The 12,256-nt window shown below is 36.0% G+C and overlaps 2 protein-coding genes across 2 annotated transcripts in view; one reads left to right on the top strand and one right to left on the bottom strand.

Annotated features, from left to right (window-relative positions):
- The window catches only part of SPEF2 (sperm flagellar 2), a 136,873-nt gene that overhangs the window by 47,061 nt on the left and 77,556 nt on the right, over positions 1-12,256 (top strand). The gene's annotated exons all lie outside the window — the stretch shown is intronic.
- PRLR (prolactin receptor) overlaps positions 1-12,256 on the bottom strand; it is a 162,249-nt gene that overhangs the window by 145,056 nt on the left and 4,937 nt on the right. The window contains exon 3 of the mRNA XM_075740707.1: positions 544-620. The gene's annotated coding sequence lies outside the window, so the exon portion shown is untranslated. The remainder of the gene's footprint in view (positions 1-543; positions 621-12,256) is intronic.

The raw sequence follows: 12,256 nt of genomic DNA, 5'->3' as shown, positions 1-12,256 counted from the left end.
GATCCACTAGCAAATAGAACAGCCTCCAGGTAACTGGGACTTAAACACTGTAATCATAATTCAACAGCTCCAAAAGAATTTAATTATTAAAACACAATCAAGCACATAACAAGATTATAAAACTGCAGCTGATAACAACATATACTTGTTAAACAGGTATATATATTAAATGCTCAAAACATTGTAAAAGTCTTACATAATAGCATAAAAAGAGCTATTTTGTGATGTGAGACTGCTTATTGCATCCATATGCAATAAGCAGTCTCACATATGTCAGGCTTAGATCAGCTGACATTTCTTGTGAAAGAATTAAAATCTAATTAATACTTTTAGCTGGAAAAGTAAGGCTTAATTTTATAATTTTTTTCAAAAAAATTTTCTATATGAAATTAACCTCAATTTTAAAATAAAATTTTCATCATGATTGGTAGGGAATTTAATCAAAACAAAGCATTCCTAAAAATATAGAAAACAGTAAATTTTCATCATCTACAAAGGAAAAAATAGAGATAAAATGCTTAGATGACTTACATCATGTCATACTGTCAGCAGCTTGGGCAGGAGAAAGACTTCACACTTCTTGTTTCAAAAACTCTGTGGATTCTTTCAGCCTCCAGTATCTGAAAGGAGAGTTAAGCACAGGTTAAAAAGGGACCAGTAATACAGGCACTAAAATGAAAGAGAAAATTTTCCATTTCCTAAAAACTAGTGTAGCTTTCAGCATTACATAATTTATTTTTTAACGTGATGTGGATAGATTTTTCTTTTTGTCATACTTAATGATGCCTTGTCAAATGTGTTCAGGTAACTGCCAGAAGTCTAATAGCAAAATGAAACAACCCAGATTACCAGCATCTACATGTATCTGTCATATAAGTTTTCAATTGCAGAAGCTCCAATTTAATTTTCTGGATCATAATTATCCTTCATTACAGCAACAAAGGCATGAAACTAATTTCCTCTAATCTTAATTGTTTTACAGTCATAATTCATGTTTAACTATCTGCCTGTTTCTATGTTACTTGTTTATACTTTTCCTACATGACAACATTTTTTGGATTGCATAGTTCTAAATACATTGCATCATTTGCTCCTTTTCATTAAAAGAATGAAGTTTTAAGATGTGGCCAGTGCATCACAGAAGGAAACACAGACATATAGTGATGTCTTTTGACCTCACCTCACCTTAGAAGTAAGTCTTCTAAAAACAGTGCTAGCAGAGTCTCACACTCTTCAGTGATGGGATATGCCATGTAAGGTTTGTAAAATTTCAGTAGCCTTCTTGATGCAAATGTAGAAATAACACGAAGTCTTACATAGTCTGTAGAGTGTGACAGATCAAGTAATTGTCTCTGGTTTTGATGGATTTCATCATTTTTAGAAAACATTACTAACTTAGAATAATTCAACTGATTTAAACCAAAATATTCCTTATACAATGAACACATTTCAACACAATGCAGCAAATCCATTACAATTTCCTATTAAGAAATGAGAAAGTTTCAACAGTATTAAACATGTTGTATGTTTTTTCTTTTTCGGAATTAATCGTGCAGTTAAACCACGAAGAAATTCCATGCCAGAAAATTTATCCTTACAGCAATTTCAGTGCTGTTAACTTAAAATACAAATAGGTAACCTTGAGATTACTTGTGAAGTGGTATTCAATGTTTGGAAAGCCAAGGAATGTAGTGTCATATGGATCAATCAACTCTCTTTACCAGACAGTTTATAATTACATGAACACACTCAAAGAATCATTAGTCATAACAAATTTGACAACAAAGTCTGTCAAAATGATCAATACTGAGAGAAAGAAAGAAAAGAATATGCTTCATTATTCAGATTTTTTTTTTTAATTTTAGAAATGTTAAGCAGAAATAGCTAGTAGCTTGATAGTTATTTGATAATCATTGAATATGAGTTTGCTGATCAGAAGCTTACACATTAATTGCCATGAGAAATAAGATACATCACCAAGAATGAAAAATATTTTAAAATAACTATTTTAGATTATAGATTTTTCAGAATTCTTAGACTCTGGTGAATCAACATATTAACTGCACACTACTTTATAGAGTCCAGCTTTCAACATGCACTGACAGCTGACACAACTCAGTGGTCATTCACTTCCATCTACGAACCAATAACCAACAACTTTTTTTCTATTTTTTTGTATATTTCTATTTTCCTGATTATTATTGCCTTCTACGTTCTTAATTGTTGTTATTTCCCTTTCAGTTTTTCAGAAATGTCAAAGTTTTCATGAACAGATTACAGTTGTAGTTCAATGATCTTAAATGATATAAAAGACCTCCTACTGAAAAATATAAGCCCAGATGAATGTGTTTGTTTTTTTTTTTTAAACAAACCAAACCAAACCACATTTTTTTTTCTATTTTGCTAAGTGTGTAGCAACTGGATTTGTTGAATCTTGCTGTTCTTACTGTCTATAAAATCAGAAACACTGGAGTTAATGTATCTTCCAAGAGTGCATTTGTTTCTTACTTCTGTATGTTATTAGATAGAGCAGACCACCCCTTCCTAAGCAGAGGGATATAAACAACTGGTTAATAATCTTCTCATCTATAAAATGTTGGTAGGCCTAAAGGCAAGGCACACAAGGATAAAGTATATAATGTAATAAAAAATTACAGTATTCTCAACATGATGAAAAAATTAAATTTAAGGATATTTAGGAAAAAGATCTTATTACTCCCATAAGTTAATCACAATAGGCATCATAAGGAAATACATTATTTTCAGGGTCACTTTGGCTAGTTTGTTCCATTTCAACCTCCACAGCCAACACAAATCTGTCTTTTAGCCCCTTTCCTGTGTACTTCCACCTCAGTTATTGTTGTCAACATCCTTTCACTCTGTCTAGCAAACCCTAGCTTCCTCATTCATCCAAGTTCTATCAGTGCTGCAACTCTGTCAAACCAAGTGACTCTCTAGTATTCTCTGGTTTCCTCATTGTTTCCTGTCCTCTGCATGGCTCCCAATCCTACCCTCCTCATTCACTCTGTTCTTGACTGTAAAATCATTTTCCCAGTTGCATGGAAACTTTTCTGAAGACAGAAATGCTAAGCTTTTAATGGAAAGTGGCTGAACTTTCACTCCTGCCTTGTACATTCACTTTAGTATGTTCAATACATATATAGTACTGTGTCAGTACAGGTCCTTTTCATATTTTTTCTTCTTCAATTAATAGTAAGTAATGAAGAAGTTAAGGTTTTAGCATGCCTGAATTTTGCAGCACTGCAAAATTGTGCAGCAATGTCCAAGTCAACCGAGCTGCACTTCTTTGCAGTATTGCAAAGAAGTCATGGGAATAATTTTACTTGAAGTAGTGCTGACTGTCTTGGAGGAGGCATAGAAAACATTACCAGAAAAAGATATATTAATGGAAAAAAACAAAGAAGAAGGAAGAAAGGAACAACCTGCTCCCCAGATCCCTTCTTTGTGAAGGGTACAAAACAGCATATTTGCCATTCCTGGTTGCTGCAAAAAGTATTTAATAATTTGTCAAATCAACTGGCTGCAACATATCTTGGGGCTTCTATTCCCCTGGGAAAGAAAATTCAGGCTCAGTCTGCTTCAAGATTTGTCATGTTAGTTAAGCCATGTCATTTTGACAGCTATCAGTCAAATTTCTATCCCTATCATACACTTGGAAGTGTAATGATGACCTATGTAATTCACCCACAAACTGGCACTATTTGGTTTATCTGTTGTGACATAATTATGAATGCAAATTATACTATGGGCACAGACAAAGATGCACAGCTTTTCTCATTCCTCTCTCAGAGCAGTACAACAGACTGCAACCCAGAATTCTATGGACAACAAATAAAAAAAGATTTTATGATTACACGAGCAAAACTTTTGGTTACTTTGGCTGGTGCAGAAAACCTTTGCTGCATCTCAATATTCAGCTGCTGGCGTAGCTAAAGTAGCTTCCCTTCTTTGAACCATACAACAGTATCATCAGTGCTCTGGGGAAATGATACAGAGATCTGAAGCACATCCACCCAACCATACTTCATAGTAATTGTGCTTTTCATATTTATGATATCAGCTTCCAAATAACCCCATTCACTAATTTGGTAGGTGAACAACTTATCTGTGTTTGTGGCCAAACAACAGAAGTTTAAGCAATTCTGCTGCCTTGCAGTTCGGACTTCAGCAACTTCTCCACAAAAAAAGGACATAAATGTAAATTTACATGAAAATCGTGTTTTCTCACTTAAGGTTCCTTTTTAGCTCCCTATGCTTGGGCCTATATTTATAGTCAATATCATAGTCTAAAAAGGTGAGGTTGAATAGTCTCAATAAATATTATTGCAAAATATTGTCCAGATTTAATCTATCAGCAACTGATTAGAGAAGTTTCAATTGTACTCAACTTCATTTAACTCATTTGTTGCAATATTTTTAAGAATGCTGCTTGCAAGTTATATGTGTTGTTTTGTTTGAGATGTTAGAATTAATTTCCACCATCTTGAGCCAAGACAGGCAAGCCAAATGGGTTACTGCAAAAAATAATGAAAAGAGTAACGTTGTTAATGTGGTTAGATGAAAAGCTGCACTAGATCAACAAAAGGCTCTGGAAAATTAAGGCCAGCTGCAAGGTAAGATTTAAAATACAACCAAGACAGGCTAAGTTGAAAAATACTTTGTAGAGATGCAGAGAAGCTTAATCCTTTCAAATGGCCAACCAACAGAGCTGATGGAAAAGTTGCAGCTGTTTCATAACCAAAGCTACAATGAAATGCAATTTGAACTAATACAAATCAATTCTAATACTGCCACAAAGCTTTAGCTCAATTAATATCTGAAAAGCAACTGGCATTATTTACAGATCACTACTGATACGATTAGCATATCAATAATTTGTACTAAAATTGCTGGAGAGAATTAGTTAAATAATACAATTGCTCCATGTTCCCTTTTTGGTTCTATTGTTACTCCAAGTAGACTTAAAAAGAGAAAAAAGAAGTGGCTTACAGAAGGCAAAAGGAAGGAGTTGAATTTAGGAAAAAAAGCTATGGTTACACAAAGTAAACCATGTGTTACATAGAATATACATCATATATACCAAAATCATTGTTGGTTTTACACACACCTATTCAGGCTTTCATTGTTTATAAAATAACTCTTTCTTGGTACATTCAGTTCATCATCTAGATGATACTCCATAATGCTTTGTAAATTTCCAGAGGCAGCTGTTCAAGACATAGTGTACCCATATTTTGCTATGTCTCTTTAAATCCAGATCAAATACTTCAGGGATTGAGATCGTCATCATGATACTTTCCTATTTTCAAGCTTGTTTTTGACGCCACAATTACACAGATAACTTCAGCTCACTGAAACTCAGCTGATTCCAAGAACAAATTCTGACTCATCATATATGGTAAACAGTTTGAAGTGCAGCAGCAAAAATCCTCTTAATGGTCTATATCTATATCTCTGTATCAGTCATAACAGAGCCAGTCTTAATCCTAACCAGAATTTGCACTTTAGTCACATCACAGGCCACCAAATGCTCTATAAACAAAAAAGTACTCAAAGCCGTTCAGATCTGACATAGAACATCACCATCTACTTTGTTCATATTGAAAAGGAGTGATGGGAGCCAATATAAATTCCTTGTATTGACTTATATTTCTGTATCCAATTATTTCTCTTTACTTTCTGGGACTGCATGGCTTTGTATGTATAACAGGAATATTACTTGCAAGGCTTGGGGGAGTGTGGGCGTGGAGAGAAAAAAATACACGCTTTGCTTAGTGTGTAAGAAGTACTAATTCTGACTTTCAGGCTCATAAGAGGGTAACCCAATAGTCTTACAGGTGTATTATTCTTTGTGAATTTAGAAAAGGCTGACTTGTTATCACTGTATTTTATCGCAGCAAGGTTTCCCTTGATTTCAAAATCATGTACCTGTCTTCAGGAAAAAAAATAAAATCAACAGACAGTATCAATTATTACAAAGTTCACATCATCTCTTTGAGCAACTGCTCCTCAAACACAGTTAAATTACACGGTACCAAGTAATTTATCATACCAGCTTAGTAACTTAAGTTAAAATATTAAAAAGACATTATTTCTTTCTACTATCAATACAATATTATTAAAAAAACAAAGTTGGAAAATAAAGACTTTTATGCCAGTTCAAAATTAGTTTTCTCTCTCCAATATTATTGCTCTTTCCTCTCTTGACAATGACTACTGTTAAAGTGAAGATAAAGTAAAGATTTTCTCCCAGGGCCAAGAAAAGTAATTGCAAGTTGCATCATGTCAATCCCATTTTCATTTTTTTAAGTGTGTTTTTTGAAGTATGTCTTTCTTACACGCTAAGCAAGTAATGATGTGTAAGTAAGCTAGTAATGATGAATATTTTCTAATAACTCTAGGGTACAGATTTATAAAGAGATAGCTTCACATAGAAGGCGTAATATTACATATGTATATACATGAGTTATGTATGTTTACATACATATATATAGACACACACAAAAATAGATATATTCACTAAAATTTATTCTGGAATATAAGAAAAAATTATGTACGTGTTCTATCAATGTTTTAAAATCCTCACCATAATGCAAATATACATTTGCCTTTACAAACACATCACCTGTTTCCAAAATTTAAAGTTATGTGTGCAACAAAGCCCATATTCTTGAAGAAACCAGACAGTTCACTTACTTTTCATGATAGAAAAAATCAGTAAGTATCCATTCTTGTAACTGCAGTTGAAATAGCTGTTTTGAATGATACAGTCTGAGCATCTGTATTTGGTACTGTAAAAGAGAAGTAACAATACGGTGAGAGGTAAAACAAGAGTAAGGGCAGAATGAGCTTTACTGTCAGAAGTCATCAGTGAGAAGAAGAAAGAGAAACAATGATGCGGCATATCACCTCTTTACTGACACTGAAGACAGGTCTACCTGAGTATATACCTAGACTAATGCTACTTCAAACTCTATGAAGTTTTCAGAAGAGGCAGGAAAAAAAAGGGTACATTCTGGATATTATTAATGATTCAGTCTAACAAATGCTGCTACTGTGCTGCTAAAAAGGAACTTGTAATTGATAATCGTTTCTTTGGGAGCATTCATTCTGCATAAAAAGCTAAACACACTGACAACTACCTCATCCTAGGGGAAGGAAGCAGATTTTGAAACCCAAGGGCAGAAAAAGATGTGCCAGACTTGGAGCATAAATTGTGTAAGATAAATTAGAACTTGTATCATAGGTTCAGAGTAAGACACAATATACACATTAACACAGGCATAATTATGCAAATTTGAGGATACATGATCAATGGTTTCCCAAGATACTTGGCAAAAAGATACTCTGTCTTGTCTTAGGTATTTTTTCAAAGCTGGCATATTCACCAGCTGGTTTTTTTGTATACCTGACAGTCCGGCCATGACTCTGCTTGGTTTTAATTTTAAATCTCATAGAACATTTCTCTGGGACGGAGCAGGACATCTACCATCCCTCTGGGGAAGGAATTTCAAAACTGTTATTTGCAAAAACACTAAGCTGTCTAGATAGGCATGTGCCTATCCATAAGCCAAATAGCTTACAAAGTACTTGCACAAAAGGAACAGTTGAAGGGTTTTTTGGCCTACCACTCTACACATGATTCAAATGGCCAAAAAGGGACAAACTCTTGAACCACTGAACCTAAAGAGCAATTCCAACAGTTTCTACCATGACTCTGGAGAATAAGGAGAAAAGACAATGATCAGAGAAGACAATGATCAGAGTCCTTACAGTAAAAATCTGACAAAACACATAGTTCAGAATGTGTATAAACTACTTCGAAAATAAAATGCACATATGACCCTTGGTGGGAAAGAACGATTAGGGCAGTAGATGAAAATGTGAAGACACATCATCAAATGTGAAGACCTGAGGAATATGAAGATGGAAATAAATGGAAACATATGGGTAAGAATAATTCTCATTTCAGGAGAGAATAAGAATCAATGGAGCATAAAGAGTTGGAAATGCGAATAAATGGTGAGACAGGTGGAGGAAATCAGAGGCAGAGTAGCACACTATTTCAGATTCTTACTACTGGTTTGAACATAGAGCATTCTATGTTGTTACATGATTTGAAGTGATCCGTCAGTAACAGTGATGCAGTCATTGGTCCACCGCACAAGTCCCTAAAAGTCCTTATTTGTGCCACAACTTAAAGCACGAACAGTTGAATGGCTTTTTGCATCTTTCACTACTGCCTGTGTTCAGTCATTCTATATTAAACTTTTTTTACAGAATTTCAGTTATTTTAAGGCAAGCTGTTTATTCCCATTGAAATCTTCTATTAGGATTGCATATAGTCAAAACCCCACTGTTTATGAGTAACACAAAGATATCAATAAACAAAATTGTATTTCAGTGGCCATTAAGCACAAGTACAACATTATTCCTATCATTATCAGCAGCTCTGATGACCAAAAAGACAAAAAAACCTCTACTGGAATCAGCCCAAGAACAAATTTATTCAGGCATAAAATGAGAGAAATGTGCAACTTGAAAGATAAACCATTATTGTACAGAAGAAAGTCTACACATATCTTCCCCTTATAAAATTCAATTCTGTGTATTAGCATTATCATGCCATGATTTATCATTAGTTTACTGTTAAAAGGAGAAATTGGGCATGTTAGTCCATGGTCTCACCTTTGTCTAGCTACATCAACATCACTTCATTTAAAAAAAATAAATATTTACATTGTCAGTTTTACCCTAATTAGCTAACAACTGCTGTGGATTAAAGAACAATTGTGAAAGCCTAATGTTTTACCAGGAGCATTTGCAATGTATGGTATGCTTGCCTCTCATTCAACATGAGAAAGAACAGGTATCCAAGGCTTTTAAGTGCTGGCATTAGTTGCAAGGATGCTAGCCAAATTCCAGATCACTTAGTTACATTGTGCTTAACTTGCATTCCTTCTCCACTCCAGAACAGAGACACTATACTTCATTTTATACCTTAAAAATATAATTGAACAGAATTGTTATTGCACAACAGCTGTCCTTTTACTAAAAGAAAAAGCACTTGCATTTCAATAATAGCTAAAAGGATTCTAGTGACATTGCATACATGCTTTAATAACACTAGACAAAAGCTACAGTGAAAGAACATAACATGGAGCACAGTTAACGAGCATTTATTGAACAATAAAGATAAAATACTAAATGATGTGGCCTTGTGAGTATTCCAAATACCATTCAAAATATATCAGGCTGTTGTATGTAAAGTAATGGATCCATAAAATGATAAAATCACATTTTGTACCTGTCTGGAAAAGTCTGTTTTCCTTAACTTGATTTGCATCTTCCAGAAACACTATGCCAGAAATGGTAATCAACTGTGCACGGCAAAAATTCAACCAACTGCAGACAACCTTCCTACATCCATACCAAGCGCATAACCATTCTGTGCGTGAAAGAATGACCACTAAGAAAAATGTTCAGTAATTTAAGTTCTAACTGTATTATGACACAGATGCGTATGTGTATGTAGGTAATTGTTGGGATTGACTGAAAACATCCTTTGCCAATATGTTTTACATACGATTTCTTCTGTTAGAGAAATAGTGAGTCAGAATTTCAAGGCTCTGTTCAAGTCATAGAACTAAGGCAATTTGTGTTGCCCTTATCCCCTTTGTTCCATTCCTAATGGAATCCTCTTCTTGGCTAGCCATCTGTACCAGCTGCATTCTTTACGAATCTTTATCCAATTCCAGTCTCTAATCTTCAATTTTTTTTACCCCTTGCCTAGTGCTTTTCCCAATTACTTGTAGCATCCTGCTAAGGGATCACAGTCGGCATCCCAGAATCTCCACCCTTCTGATGGAAAAAATTCCTATCATGGTTTAACACCAGCCAGTAACTAAGCACCACACAGCTGCTTGCTCACCCCTCCTCCCACAAGGGGATGAGGAGGAGAATGGAAAACAAACCCAACTTGTGGGTTGAGATAAAGAGAGTTTAATAGGGTAACAAAGGAAGAAAGTAATAACAACAACAACAACAACAACAACAATAATAACAACAGAAGTGATACACAAATGCAATTGCTCATCACACATGAAAGGTGAAAAAAACAATCTGATGCCCAGTCTGTTTCCAAGAAGCAAAACTGCCTCCTGGCTAGCCTCCTGTTATATATATAGGGAGCACGATGTTGTATGGTAGGGAATATCCCTCTGGCCAGTCTGGGTCAGCTGTCCTGGCTGTGCTCTCCCTGCTTCTTGTGATCTGGCAGGGTGTGGGAAGCTGAAAAGTCTTTTACTTAGTGTAGACACTGCAACTACTCAGCAACAACTAAAACATCACTGTGTTATCAAGAGTATTCTCATGCTAAATCCAAAATCCAGCACTATACCCGCTACTAGAAAGAAAATTAACTCTATCTCAGCTGAAACCAAGACAATTTACCATACAGGTATTAAAGGAAAGAAATGGGTAATGAAAAGGAAAATAAACTATTAAGAGGAATGAGATGCTCAAAAATGGGTAATCAATTCAGTGGCATCACAGTCGCCTCTTGAAAATAAAAATGTCCTTAATTTCCCATTCTTTTGTTTCACACACTTGCTTATAGCTGTATCTATACGTGAGTCTCTAATTTCCCTGTAATTTACTGTGTCCTTACGACATGTATGTACTCATTATTCAGACAGGTTCTAATGAGCTTTTGCCTTCCTTTTATTTTGCTTATGTGAATTTTCATTCTATCAGGCAGTTTGGCTCTTTATTTCTGTCACTTATGCTCAGCTTTCACTGTTTTGATGCCTTCTGTATAAAATGTTGAGCTCTTGAAATGATTGAGAAACACTGTCTACCTTAAAGCCACAGAATCTCTTCAAGAACTTTCAACAAAAGGCAGTAATTCTATACACTTTAAAAAAATAATTTTAAAAAGTTGCTTTAGTAAGTCTCTAAGCATTCTTAAGTATTCTAGAATCTAGAAACAAACAGCATCAATATTTCAAATCTTATTCAATATTATATGCCACTGTCCACTGCAGTACATAGTGATATCTGACAAAGCCATCACACTGGATACACTGAATTCTCATTTGAAGCTGAAAAATTCTTCAGACCTTGGCTTAAATGTGGAAGTGCTATAACTGAACTAAATGGAACCATATTGTCATAGTACAAGCAGCAAATTCCAGTTCTGTGCAATAGGTAGTTATCTTCTTCCTTATGTTGTTACCAGTATGGAAAATAAACAAAACATCAGTCAGCCATAACACTACACTTGTTCCTCATACTGGAAGCATTCCACCCTGTTTCTTGAGCCACACTGCCTAGGTCACAGAAGGCAAAGGCAGGGACTGGGAGAATGCAGAACCACCCACTGTAGGAGAAGATCAGGTTCAAGAATATCTAAGGAACCTGAAGGTGCACAAGTCCATGGGACCTGATGAGATGCATCCACGGGTCCTGAGGGAACTGGTGGATGAAGTGGCCAGGCCACTCTCCATCATATTTGAGAAGTCCTAGCAGTCCGGCGAAGTTCCCACCGATGGGAAGAGGGGGAACATAACCCCCATTCTTAAGAAGGGTAAAAAGGAAGACCCAGGGAACTACAGGCCGGTCAGTCTCACCTCTGTGCCTGGCAAGATCATGGAGCAGACCCTCCTGGAGACTATGCTCAGGCACGTGGAAAACAAGGAGGTGATTGGTGACAGCCAACATGGCTTCACTAAGGGCAAATCGTGCCTGACAAACTTGGTGGCCTTCTATGATGGGGTTACAGATTTGATGGACAAGGGAAGAGTGACAGACATCATCTATCTGGACTTGTGCAAAGCATCTGACACTGTCCTGCATGACATCCTTGTCTCTAAATTGGAGAGACATGGATTCAAGGATGGACCACTCGGTGGATAAGGAATTGCCTGGATGGCCGCACTCAAAGAGTTGTGGTCAATGGTTCAACGTGCAAGTGGAGACCAGTGACGAGTGGCATTCCTCAGGGGTCGGTACTGGGACCAGCACTGTTTACCATCTTTGTTGGCGACACGGACAGTGGGATCGAGTGCACCCTCAGCAAGTTTGCCGACTACACCAAGCTGTGTGGTGGGGTCGACACACTGGAAGGAAGGGATGCCATCCAGAGGGACCTTGACAGGCTGGAAAGGTAGGTCCAGTGCAAACCACATGAAGGTCAACAAGGCCAAGTGCAAGGTCTGGCATGTGGCTCAGTGCT

This window comes from Balearica regulorum, chromosome Z (genome assembly GCF_011004875.1).
Source record: "Balearica regulorum gibbericeps isolate bBalReg1 chromosome Z, bBalReg1.pri, whole genome shotgun sequence".
NCBI classification, from domain to species: Eukaryota; Metazoa; Chordata; class Aves; order Gruiformes; family Gruidae; genus Balearica; species Balearica regulorum.
The sequence above is the reverse complement of the archived record's forward strand: the minus strand, read 5'-3'. Positions and strand labels throughout refer to the sequence as shown.